Genomic DNA, 12,853 nt, shown 5'->3' with positions numbered 1-12,853 from the left:
ATGCAAAGGATCAGGAAGCAGTGATGGTTCCTCCAGTGTCTGGGGCGCCAAGACAAGGAATGGGACAGGACCCAGGCTAGGAGGAGAGACAGGTGGGGGAGATGGGTGGGTGAATGAGGCTGGGAGAGTCAAGGCATGGAGAGCACGATGGACTTACCCTGAAGAGTGGCCTGCGGGTAGGAGAGAGGCCTGAGGCTCATAGAGGCCCAGGGAAGCAGAGGGAGGTGAGGGTGGGGCCAGGCCCAGAGTGCTCCTGGGGACCTGAGAAGGAACTCTGATGTGTTTTTTAGACAAAAAAAAAATCTTAAAATTCACATAGAAACAATGAGTCCCAAGTAAGATAGTGACTTGCTCCTTCACATTCACAGAATTACTTACAGTAAACGGTGTAGAGTCGAGCTCATGCCCGACAGGTGGATCAGGAAAACAGCAGCTGCACACGGACCTTAGATGCAGTTTAGTCTTTGTTACACCTCGGATGAAGCTGAGGACCCGCTGTTGAGTGAGGTGAACCCGGCCCAGAAAGGACTTTACTCAGAACGTGGAATATGAGATCAAGGGGGGTGGGGGGTTGCAATTACTTCCATTTAGCAGGTCCACTGTGTTTATGTCAACTGTGGCCATCATAACACTTGGCAAACAAGATTTGAATGTACATCTAAAGATTAAACACTAACTACGGGTGTTTCTGTAGTGTAGTGGATATCACACTCGCCTAACACGCGAGAGGTCCCCGGTTCGAAACCGGGCAGAAACAGTAGGCCTTTCTTTAGCTTTATGGTGTTCAAATCCCCAGAGCCGCGCTCCCCACCCCCTTCGTAGCCAGATCTGCGAGAAGAAAGAGGATTCCCTCCGTGTTTTCCGGTGCCCACTTTACTCTGGTTTCCTTTTTCTTCCTCCTACAGAAAAATCGCCTAAGAGCTCGGCCCTGGGCCCTTTTGAGGAGATGAGAGGAGTCTGGGCTCCGCCGTTCCCGCTTTGAAGGGTCAGTGCGCTCTGGACCTTGGAAACAGCAGATAACGGTGTGGACCAGTCCGATCACACATTGAACAAAGGACGTCACAGCCCACCAGCGTGGGGGATTAGCTCAAGTGGTAGAGCGCTCGCTTAGCATGCGAGAGGTAGTGGGATCGACGCCCACATCCTCCAGCTTCTATCCTTAACCTGGAACTTGTTGCGGACTTTTATTTAATGAACCAGAGGTTCTGTTGGGATGCATCTCCTGCCTTTTGCTCTGCTCCAGCTCACCCGCCCACTGTCTGGTTCATTTCACACGTGCGTATAAACGACTCAGCTGAGTCTTCCACACACCGAATCACAATCCCTTCTGCGCCAACAGGTGGAGATTTCCCCTCAAACCTCCGCACTGCGTCCGCACAGGGAGGACCTCGCCGCCTCTCTGGACTCTCCTCCTGCTCCATCTCCTCCCCTGCTCTGCTCTGGAGCCCCGCGGGGACCAAGCTCCACCTTCGGCATCTCGGGGCGTGGCTCCCCTTCCCACTAGGCCCGGCTTCCCATTTCTAGGCTCTGTGGAAACTGACAACCTTTTCCTCAAACGTCGCAACCAGTCGTGAAGCACCTGCCGCTCCTACCGGGTTCTTTCAGGGCGTCTCGGGCGTCGTGTTCCCGTCCTCCTCCCCTCGTGTGTTTTCCACGTGCGATTCTCCTGCACTGCGCCGTGGGTCTTAGGCGGGAATTCCCGCATCTGCGCCGCCTCTTCCTCCCCGCGCTCTCCAGGCAGCGCCGCCCAGGGCGCATCTCAATCTGTCCCTGGACCACCTTCTGGCCGACGCACTCAGACAAGCCGAGGACGCACAACAGGAGATTGGGAAAGGGGGGATCAATGTGGGTTTCCTTTGTCGTTTTTCTCTTTACTCTCGGAGTGCAGACCTAAGCCGGCAAGCCCTGAGTGCACGCTCCTAACCTGGGGGAGATCCACATCGACCTTCTGGATCTGCAACTAGTTTTCCTCGGTTCTGGAATCTGAAATCTAAGATCTTGGACAGTTTCCCTTTGGGACCTTTCTTTCTGGAAGAACGTGCCCAGCCGGTGTTCCTGGCCTGGACCATCAGAACACCCGCGCTCGCCTGCAGTGGCCGAGATTCTGGTGGGCAGATCAGGGACAGGGGACCAAGGGCAGTGACCGCCAGGCTTCAGCTCCCAGGGGATGAATGTACACCAGAGAACAAAGGCCGCAGGTGAGGCTGGCTTACTGTGGATCAGCCACAGCACCTCGGGTTCCCACCTTCTGCTATAGGAAGAAAACACAAGACTGATCACAGGATGCTTTGCATGCTTCTCTGGTTCCTGACATCCGGGAGCAAACAGAGCCAGGTAAACGCCTGCTGACCTTGGTTCTGGGGCTCTATCAATTAGTTCAGTTTCCTCCAGGTGCTGTGATCTCAAGAATATTCCTAATTGCTCTTTCCTTAATTCTCCTGCAGCCTGTCCCTGGTGCTGAGCAGGTCTGGACAGGGCAGGCCAGAACCTCAGAGTAACAGAGCCCCAGCTGTAGGTCAGAGAACTTACCTGGAGCCCCAAGTGTAAACCCAAAGGCAGGGTGTGGAGGTGAGGAAATTAGGTACTTGGTATGTTAGTGGTTGAGATCCTGTGGAGACCAGGCGGGAGAGCTGAGTCAGAGCAGAGGAAGAGCTCAGTGTTTGGAGCTTACACATCTGCTCCTCAGTTCAGGCCTTGCTACTTGCTCTAGGACATTTAGGGAAAGTACTCAATTACCTGAGCCTTCCTTACATCTGGAAAGTGCTATCTACCTTTGTTGCCAAATTTCAGCCAAACTACATGAAAAAGCCAACAAATGCTAAAGGGCACTTGTGACTGAAAAGCACAGGTTACCTGTGGATTTCACAGGGGAATGTTTCCTTGCTCGACCACTCAGTCACTGAATGGACGCGCTCCCGTTTCCTTTCACGGAAGGAGAACAGGAGGACAAGAGTTCTGAGGGAGGGAAAGCCAGAACCTTGACACACAGAGGGTAGGGAGCCGCAGACAGCTGTGCCTGTCCCTGAGCTCAGAGCCTGAGAGGCAGATGAATCCTGAGAGGTGTGGACTCCACTGTTTCTGGATGTGACATTCTTCAGGTGCAGCACCGGCTGACAGTGCATTGACCAGGTCACATGTTCTTTCAAAGCCTCAGATGGATGCAAGGTGCTTGGAGAGTGAGAGTCAGCACTTAGAGCCGAGATGCAGTGTGGTGTCCTTCGGAACTCCTGTGATCAGCACATGCTGAAGAGCACACAGACCACCTCCAGGGGCCTGCCCACTGCGTTGGTGCCTTGCCCACCCTGCCTGCCTTGGGCCTACCCACCCGGCACTGTCCAGGCTGCCTGCTGGGCACCAGACCTGCTCTCGGAGTGTAAATTCACAGAGAAACTTGAATGGATAACAGAGAGTGGTATTGAAACTGTGGGAACCAGCAAGTTTGCACAGGAAGCTTTGGGAGATGTTTACTGTAGTTGCCTGAAGTTCGACAAAATTGAAACAGCAGGATGAGTTTGGTGCTCTGGAGTGTGAAAGCTGCCAGCGAACTCTGTTCCCTTCTGTCAGGAGAGGAACCGTGTTAAGGAAGCACTTGATCCAGGGCACCTCGACAGATCCTGCTGTGAAGATGGCTGATGAAGATGACACTGAGTGACCTTCAGAGTTGGATGAGCCAATGAGTGAAGACGAAGTAGAAATATGTGAGATCCACTGAGGAGGGAACACTGAGCCTCAAATGAACCTGGCGAACATATCCCCCCAGTATAGTTATCTTGAATTAGTGGTGGACAGAAGACTTTAAATAACTCACAGCAATATCAACAGAAAAGAAATGACTCTCAACACTGCTACCAAAAGAAAATCCTCCTTGGCTTCCTAATGGCTGCAGATAAACAACAGTGTACGTCTTTTCTACAATACTCTGGACTAAGTATTTAGACTAGGGGCTGAGCTCTGGTATTCAGAATTCATGAGATTATCTACGGCAAAAGGTGGTTATAGGAATCTTTATTTCAGGATAACAACGTTTTCATAAGTCTCACGTAGAGTTGGAACCTCCTTATATCCATCTCTGGGTTTAGATCAGAAGACTTAAGAATCTTCACTCTGGAAATTCCTGAGAGAACAGAATGTGTGGTACAGGGTCAGAGGAAGGACAGTACTGTCTTAATTTACAATAGACGGTATTGGTTGGTGCTATTTTTGTACGGTGAAGCAACAGCCTTGCAGCACAGTAAGAATCAAATAAAACATTCTCCTCATGAAAGAAAAAGAACATTCAGCCCTTTGGTATGTGGCTGGTGGGAGCTCCCTCTAGGTGGCGCTGGTGTTCTGTCAGTATCATGTGAAGGTCCTGAGGTCCAGCCTCAGAGAGTGCAAGGTGGGCTTCTTTTCCACCTAGGGGTATTAGATTGACTGTGTAGCACATGGGGGTGGGTGATGGGGCATCTGGAGGAGATACCAAGTCACAAGAGCGAAAGAACCCAGAATCCTACGGTGACTGATCAATTGCTCGTGATTTGATAAGATGGTAGTGAGCAGATTTAGACAATGCCACAAGTTTACACTGGTCTTTCTACCATGTGGTGGAGGAGGCAGGGCAAGTCCTGTCTCAGCTAGGTCCTCTGAAGGTGCCTGGATTTAGTTAAGGCCAGAAAACAGTGAGAAGCCATTCACTAATTTTTTCATCTAACAGATGAATCCTGAGAATCTCCCTTGTTCAACATCTGTTCTGCTCACAACATTTCAATAGTAGACAAAATGGGAAAAACCTCAGCTGACTCTTTTTAAAAGAAACTGACATCAGGGTAAGGGACTCAGCCAAGCCGAGGACGAGCAAGGGCGGACTGGGAAAGCACTCCAGAAAGATTTTCCTCAATTGTTAGAGACAGAGATGGATACGGAGATACGTGGATAGATTCTCATTTCTCTGTTAGATTCTGCCCTGAGATCCTCAGGCCATGACTGGAGCTTGAGGCCTGTGAGTTACAACCCCAAAGCTGCCTTCCCTGGATAATAACTGCTGCCTGCAACATTGAATTCCACCAAGGTAGAAGGCCCTGACTACTTTTCTTCTGCATGTGTCTGCTGAAAGCTAAGATTCCATAAACAGTACTTCTAGAAACATCCATTATAACTTGCTCTGATCACTCAACTTTTGAAAATCTCTACAGCAGGCCCTTTGGTGCTCTGGGATGGAGAGGGCTTGCCTCACTGTCATCCCTCACAGGTGAGTGCAGTGGGAACTGCCACCACTTAAGATGGCTGTCTCTCATCACTCGTTCTGCCCTTCAGAATTTCCCTGACTGTATGTATTTGCCATGCTCTGCCCTCCACCAACATCCCAGGTCTGGAACATTTGGGGCCACTTTCAGCTTTGGGGGCACTCAGAGAAGTAGACTGCCATTTACTGCTTATCTGCCCTAAAGACACTGTGTGGCGAAAGCCTGCCTCCTACCTGTGAGTACACAGGCACACTTCTTTCTGCCTGCACATTCATCAAATTCACCATGTAGTTTTAAGAGTACTTAAGGGTGTGGTGTGGCTTAGGGGTATGTGCTTGTCTAGCCTCTGAAGCCTTGTGTTAGATCCCAGCACTTCAGTTGACTAATTAATTAAAGCTTGGAGAAATATCTGGGAGAATATCTGATTCACTGTATTATGTTCATCTTGATATTTGCCTTTCAGACTACAATGGGGAAGACCACCAGGACACCAGGACACCTGCATTCATGTCAAAGCCACAGCACAGTGCCTGGCTCTGTCAGAGTGCTGGGAGGGACACAACTCCACCTCAGAAAACTGTCAGGGCAGATTTCTCCCAGAGAATGGTCTGGGCCTCAGGAAGCAGCTGGACAGTCATGAGTGAAAGGCTTGGTGTTCTGAGAGACATTCCTTGGTCCAGTATCTCTAGAGTCAAGTGTGAGAAGGAAGGAGAGGGAGCAAAGGAAGAGGCAGAGCCAAGGACCGGGGTTGCCCTGGGAGGCCTTGCCTAGCCATCTCCTGCTCCACACAGCTCTGCAGGAAGCAAGTGGGTGCAGAGGTGGAAACCCATCTGGGGAGACTGTGTGGCTGGGCGATGGACACGGGATGTGCAATGGTGGAAACTGCTCTTTTTCACTCTGCTTCCAGGCTGGTTTCCTCCTGGGTTCTGGGTTCCACATGCATGTCCCAGGACACTAAACCACAGACACAGACTGCAGTTAAAGGGTCTGTCAAAGGAGATGTTGCATCTTGAGGGTATACGCCTTAGATGGCGGTATGTCAGTTCTAGAAGAATAGATGTAAATCCGAGCTTCTCTTCTCTAGCAGGTTTGCTTTTTGTTTAATTGCAGATTCTGTACATCTAAAATGAGAATACCACATGGCCGCCCAGGGATCGAACTCACGCCCTTCCGCCTCCCCCGCGGTCTCCCCTGGTTCACACTCTTTCCTCCAGGTTTCCCAGACAATTTGATTCCTCCTCGTCCCATTTTATCAAATTCGGGAGCCTCTTCGAGGAGTCCGCTTGCAGGAACCTGAGGATGACGCGGTGGGTGGCGGTTCCGGATCCCGGGTCTCCTCCAGCGGCCACAGCATCACCTGCTCCCGGGAGACCCGGGATCCGTCCCCGCGGCTCCAGACCCACGTCCGACCCGAGGACCCGCTGGGACACCTGTGGGTTCCTGGATCCCACAGACGTCATCTCGGCTGCAGACTCCCCCTCTCCCTCTCCACCCCTCAGTCCGTGGGTCCGGGCCGGCTCGCCCCTCGGTTGCTGGATCGCGTTCCCAGGCGCCGTCCCGTCTGGTTCTGGGACCGCAGGTCTGCTCAGCAGGAACGCGGCCTCCGACGCGGCTCTAACCGACGCGGAAGGTGCGGCAGTTCCCTGAGCTTCCCGGACACGCTGCGGGGCGCTTCCCGTGACCTGCCTGGACCCCTTTCTTGTCCTTCGTGTCTGAGTTAAGTGACCGGCCGCGCCGAACTTGGGATTCGGAAACGAGCCTTTGCAAGTCGCCCACTGAGGCCCGACGCTGGGCGCCGGCAAGAGGTGTTTTTGGAATCCGCGCCCAGTGCCACAGCCCACGCCGGGCGGACGGAAGCCGCGAGTCCACGGAGGACTCTTGGAGCCAAGGGAACGGAAGGCTGATCTCAGAGCTCTGCTGGGTCTTGTTCCGTCCTCGCCCTGTCTTTCATCCTGAACCAGTGATTCCTAAGGTTGGAAAACCTGTCTATTCGAGCTGAGAAGGACCATACAAACCTTCAGTAAAACCACCTGAAGGCGTCCTTCAAGGCCCCGAATCCTGTCCAGGACCCCCTCGGCTTCAAGGCCCTGAATCCTGTCCAGGACCCCCTCCGCTTCAAGGCCCTGAATCCTGTCCAGGACCCTCTCCGCTTCAAGGCCCTGAATCCTGTCCAGGACCCCCTCCGCTTTTCAGGCCTATCGAGACTCTGCAGAGGTGGGGTCTTTTGGGGCTCAGCAAGCTTAACCAGGCTAATTTAGTAGGATCCACTAGTTTTTCTATCTTGAGAGGAGAAGTTATGAAGAAACAGATATTCCCAGCCATCGTTATGTATTAGTTAACAAAGTTCTCAGTACGACAACTTCAAACATGCCAAGTTGACCTACTTGATTACTTCTAAAATACCTACTAAATCCCACTATCTAAAATGGGACGCTCAGTTCGCATCCCGGAATCTCCATCAGAGAGCCATGGTCCTGTGGAAACCTCAGATTCTGCCTTTTAAGATTCGGATCCCAAGCAATGAGTTGGGGTGAGGGAGTCGGGGGAGGATGTGATCTAGACGCATCGTGTACATGCACCAAATTTTCGAAGGATTTAAAAAACTAAAGCTGAGTCTGGATTTCTTTCTTGTCTGGCTTTGCCAATAATCACTGTGGAATTCCTTCTACTGAGTCTCAGCTTCAACAGTAAGATCCCGGACCAAAGCCTCATCCTGAAGTCGGGGCGTGGGATTCTGAGGAGACTATCCGGGACAACGCGGTTGGAAGCTCAGTGTTGCGTGCACTGACCTGCAGGCCTTGGTCTCCGGGAGTGTCCGGGAGCTGTTCTCTCCTTGAAGCGCTGTGAGCGGCAGCCACCGGGCAAAGCGCGGAAGGTGGAGGGCGGTTGACCGAGGGAGGAAACAAGCTTCGGAACGATGGAGAGTCGGAGGGATTAGAGCGGCGAGGAGAGGCGCCCTAGCTCAGCCAGACACCGTGGGCAAGGGCGGCTCTTCAGAGGGCAGGGCTGAAAGGGGATCCAGGTTGGCTGAGTTGGAAATATCCTGGAGCACTAGTGACCCAGGCCTAGAAGGCCGGAAACACAGGAATTAGCCGGACTAAGAGGGGAGGGGGGGCGCAGGAAACGGAAGGTTTCCTGGAGAGCCAGTCCAGAAAGAGACTTTTGTTGGCCTTTTAGTGCAGCAGCTGCGCGTCAGTCAGTCTTCTAGCCTGAAGGTCCTGAGTTCGAGCCTCAGAGAAGGTAGCTTTTTGCTGGCAGAGCTGATTCCATCCTTACATATGTGAACCTTTGAAGGCGACCCTTTAGAAATAGTCAGCACTGGATACTGGCATGCCCTAGGCGGAACAGACCTTACTGTGCCTGTGAGGCGGTGCTTCGGGCATGGACTGACTGAGCACAGCCCTCTCTATCGTGGTTCGTGTTGTGCTTTATGATGCTTAGAATCCTAGGGGCATTGTGATGGACTCAGAGGATCTGCTGACTCGAGGGCCGGCAGAGAAGCGCCACTGGTATTCCTGGGAAACCCGGCGTGCAGGGCTCAGTGCTCTACCCCAGTGGAGGAAAGTCTAGGTTTGTTAAGAGCAGGAAGACTGGGCTAGCTGGAACCGGATCTGTGGAGGAATGACCTGGAAAACTGGATAAACCTTGATGGGAGCAGGGAGAACCCAGACTGTGAGGCTGTGGGGCTGTGGGGCTGGGGGTAGGGAACTAGCAGCAAAGCTTCTGTTGTCCGGAGAAGGACCTGACCCAGGGTGAGGGTGGGAGGACCTGTAGGAACAGTAAGAGGAGAGGAGGGCCAGCACCCTCTGAGCTCAAGCAGGAGTCGCACCCTGCCCAGGACGCCACTTCATGGCCCTGGCTCTATCTCAGCTGCAGCCTTAGAAAACCTTTAAAATTACAAAAGGAAACCCAAAGGCCTAGCAAGCCCTTGAGGCCGAGTCAGGATAACCAGCTGTGAGAAAAGTGGGTGGTGTAAAGTGACAGCTAATAAAATCACCAGCTACACTGCAGGGTGCAGCGGGGCTGTTTCACTTAACATCACCAACGTGTGTGTGTGCGTGCTTGTGTGTGTGTGCTTGTGTGTGTGTGCTTGTGTGTGCGTGCGTGTGTGTGTTGCTGAACCTCTATCCTTCAAACAGTTTTGTCTGCTAGATGCTCCCTGACTTGAAGCCTGTGTCAGCTTTTCTGTGGTCCTCTGAGCTGCAATTATGCACAGTACTGGTCAGGCTGCACTGTAGTGTTTCCAAGTTGGAATGCCTTCCTGCAATTTCTTGGGAAACACATTTCAACTTCTAACAAATCAGCCCAGAAAGCAGGAAAAGGAGGCAGTACAACCATCCTACGGGGCACAGAGTGACATCCCCACACCAGGATGCTCTCAGCTGAACCCTTAGACCCGTGCTGAGTTGCCTTGTATGCAAGAATGGTGTGACACCATAAAAAAACCAAACTTATGAATCACAGGCATACAGGAAGGAGAAGAATTTCAAGATAATGGTATGGAACAGATCTTCAACAGGATTGTAGAAGAAAATTTCCCAAAATTAAAGAAAGACATGCCCATACAAATACAAGAAGCATATAGAACACCAAACAGACAGGAATAGAAAAGAAACTCTCCATGGCACATCATAGCAAGAACACTACATGTATGAAACAAAGAGACAATACTGAAAGCTGCAAAAGAGAAACAACAAGTCACATATAAAGGAAAACCCATTAGGCTTACAGCTGACTTTTCAGTGCAAACTATGAAAACCAGAAGAGCCTGGACCAAAGTATTCCCAGCTCTAAATGGCAAAGATGCCAACCAAGATTACTTTACCCAGCCAAAATGTCTATCATAGTTGAAGGAGAAAGAAAAATCTTCCATGACATAAATAGGCTGAAAGAATTCACGTCCACAAAACCAGCAGTTCAGAGTTCTTGAAGCAATACAAAGAGCTGTAGGAAGGAATGACTATACCCAAGGGACTGCAGAAAGAAATCCAATGAAGGTATAACTGTGGAAATGCACAACTATATGAAGAATGTGAACAGAAATAAAAATGACGGGATTGAATAAATGCCTTTCATTAATAACTTTAAATATCAATGGACTGAACTCCCCACTCAAAAGACACAGACTAGATGAATGGATTAAGAAACAAAACCCATCAGTTTGTTGTCTGCAAGAAACTCATCTCACTTTCAAGGACAGGCACCACCTTAAGGTGAAAGGATGGAAAAAAATATACCAAGCAAGTGGTACTGAGAAAAAATCAGACATTGCAATTCTAATATCTGATAAAATATACTTTAAACTAAAACTAATCAGAATAGACAAAGAAGGCCACTTCATTCTGATCAAAGGAACAATAAATCAAGAAGATATTACAATCATGAACATATATTCACCAAACTCTGGTACACCCAACTTCATAAAAACAATACTACAGGACTTTAAGACCCAGATTAATCCCAACTCATTAATAGTAGGGGACTTCAGTACCCCACTGTCTCCATTAGATAGGTCAACAGGGCAGAGAATTAACAGAAAGACATCTGAATTAAACAATACCATATATCAAATGGACCTAACAGACATCTACTGAGTATTCTACCAAAGCACCAAAGGACATACTTTCTACTCAGCCATGGAACCTTCTCCAAAATCGACCATATACTGGGGCACAAACTTCAACAAATACAGAGAGATTGAAATAATTCCATGCATTCTATCAGACTACAATATAATAAAGCTTAAAACCAACACTGGAAGAAACTCTAGTCACCACATGAACACATGGAGATTAAACAACACACTCCTGAATGATGAATGGGTCAAAAGAGAAATTAGGAAAGAAAGAAAAGTATTCCTGGAACTAAATGAAAAGGACAATACAACATGACAAAACCTCTGGGACACGCTGAAAGCTGTCCTTAGAGGGAATTTTATAGCTCTAAGTGCCTACATTAAAAAACCTGAAAGATCACAAATAAATGACGCCTACTTCAAAAAATCGGAAAGAACACAAATAAATGACTTAACATTGTAACTCAAGACACTTGAAAAGCAACAACAAATGAAACCCAAACCCATCAGACAAGAAGAAATAACAAAAATCACAGCAGAAATTAATGTACTAGAAACAAAACAGTATAAAGAATTAACAAATCCAAGAGCTGGTCCTTTGAGAAGATAAACAAGACTGATAGACTGCTAGCCTAGTTAACCAAAAGAAAGAGCACCTCCAAATCAACAAAATCAGAGATGAAAGGGGAATCATCACAACAGACACCAAAGAAATTCAGCACATTATAAGGGAATACTTAAAAAACCTATATGCTACTAAATTTGAAAAATTAAAAGAAATGGATGGGTATCTAAAAGCATGGGAACCACCAAAGCTAAACCAAAAAGAGATTAACAGCTTAAACAGACCCATAACACAAAAAGAAATTGAAACAGTAATACAAAACCTCCCAATGGACCAATGGATTTACAGCTCCTGACTTAAAAAAGCCCAGGACCAGATGGATTTACAGCAGAATTCTACCACATATTTAAAGAGGCGCTACATCCAATACTACTTAAGTTATTCAAAAAGATAGAAATAGAGGGAGAACTTCTGAATTCTTTCTATGAAGCCAGCATCACTCTAATACCAAAGCCAGGTAAAGATACAACCAAAAAAGAAAACTATAGACCCATATCTTTAATGAACATAGATGTAAAAATTCTCAACAAAATATTTGCAAACTGCAGACAGATACATCAAAAAGATCAACCACCATGATCAAGTCGGCTTTATCTCAGAGATGCAGGGATGGTTCAACATACGTAAGTCAATAAACATCATAAATCATATAAACGGCCTCGAAGACAAGAACCACATGGTCATTGCAATAGATGCAGAGAAGGCCTTTGATGAAATTCAACATACATTTATGTTCAAAGTCCTAGAGGGAATTGATTGGACTGGAGGGAACATATCTCAACATAATTAAAGCCATTTATAAGAAACCCACAGCCAACACCATTCTGAATGGAGAAAAACTGGAAGCATTCCCATTGAAATCAGGAACCAGACAAGGCTGTCTGCTATCTCCACTCCTCTTTAACATAGTGCTTGAAACTCTTGCATGAGCAATAAGACAACAGAAAGAAATTAAAGGAGTAATAATTGGAAAAGAAGAGATCAAATTATCCCTTTTTTGCAGATGATATGATATTATATCTAAGAGATGCCAAAAAGTCCACCAGAAAGCTCCTAGAAATTATTAACACGTTCAGTAAGGTGGCAGGTTGCAAAATTAATCTACAAAAGTCTGCAGTCTTTCTATATACCAATAACAAGCAATCAGAGAAAGAGCGCACGGAAACACTCCCCTTCACAATAGCTGCAAAAATATATATCTCAGAATAAACCTGACCAAAGACATTAAAGAACTCTGCAATGAAAATTTTAAATCTTTAAAGAAAGAGACTGAGGAAGACATCAGAAAATGGAAGGACCTCCCATGCTCATGGATCGGAACAATTAATATTGTGAAAATGACCATCCTACCAAAAGTCATTTTAGATATTCAACATAATGCCAATCAAAATCCTTATGACATTTTTCTTGGAATTGGAGAAAACTATGCTA

General features: G+C 48.2%; 2 non-coding genes across 2 annotated transcripts; both read left to right on the top strand.

The window, feature by feature from the left end:
* Positions 1-684: 684 nt before the first annotated feature.
* Trnav-aac lies at positions 685-757 on the top strand. Its single transcript has one exon. It is a non-coding gene; the product is annotated as a tRNA-Val (tRNA).
* Positions 758-1,076: 319 nt separating this feature from the next.
* Positions 1,077-1,149, top strand: Trnaa-agc. Its single transcript has one exon. It is a non-coding gene; the product is annotated as a tRNA-Ala (tRNA).
* Positions 1,150-12,853: the final 11,704 nt, after the last annotated feature.

The sequence above is a fragment of the Nannospalax galili genome, unplaced genomic scaffold, assembly GCF_000622305.1.
Source record: "Nannospalax galili isolate Female #2095 unplaced genomic scaffold, S.galili_v1.0 scaffold456, whole genome shotgun sequence".
Lineage (NCBI taxonomy): Eukaryota > Metazoa > Chordata > Mammalia > Rodentia > Spalacidae > Nannospalax > Nannospalax galili.
The sequence above is the reverse complement of the archived record's forward strand: the minus strand, read 5'-3'. Positions and strand labels throughout refer to the sequence as shown.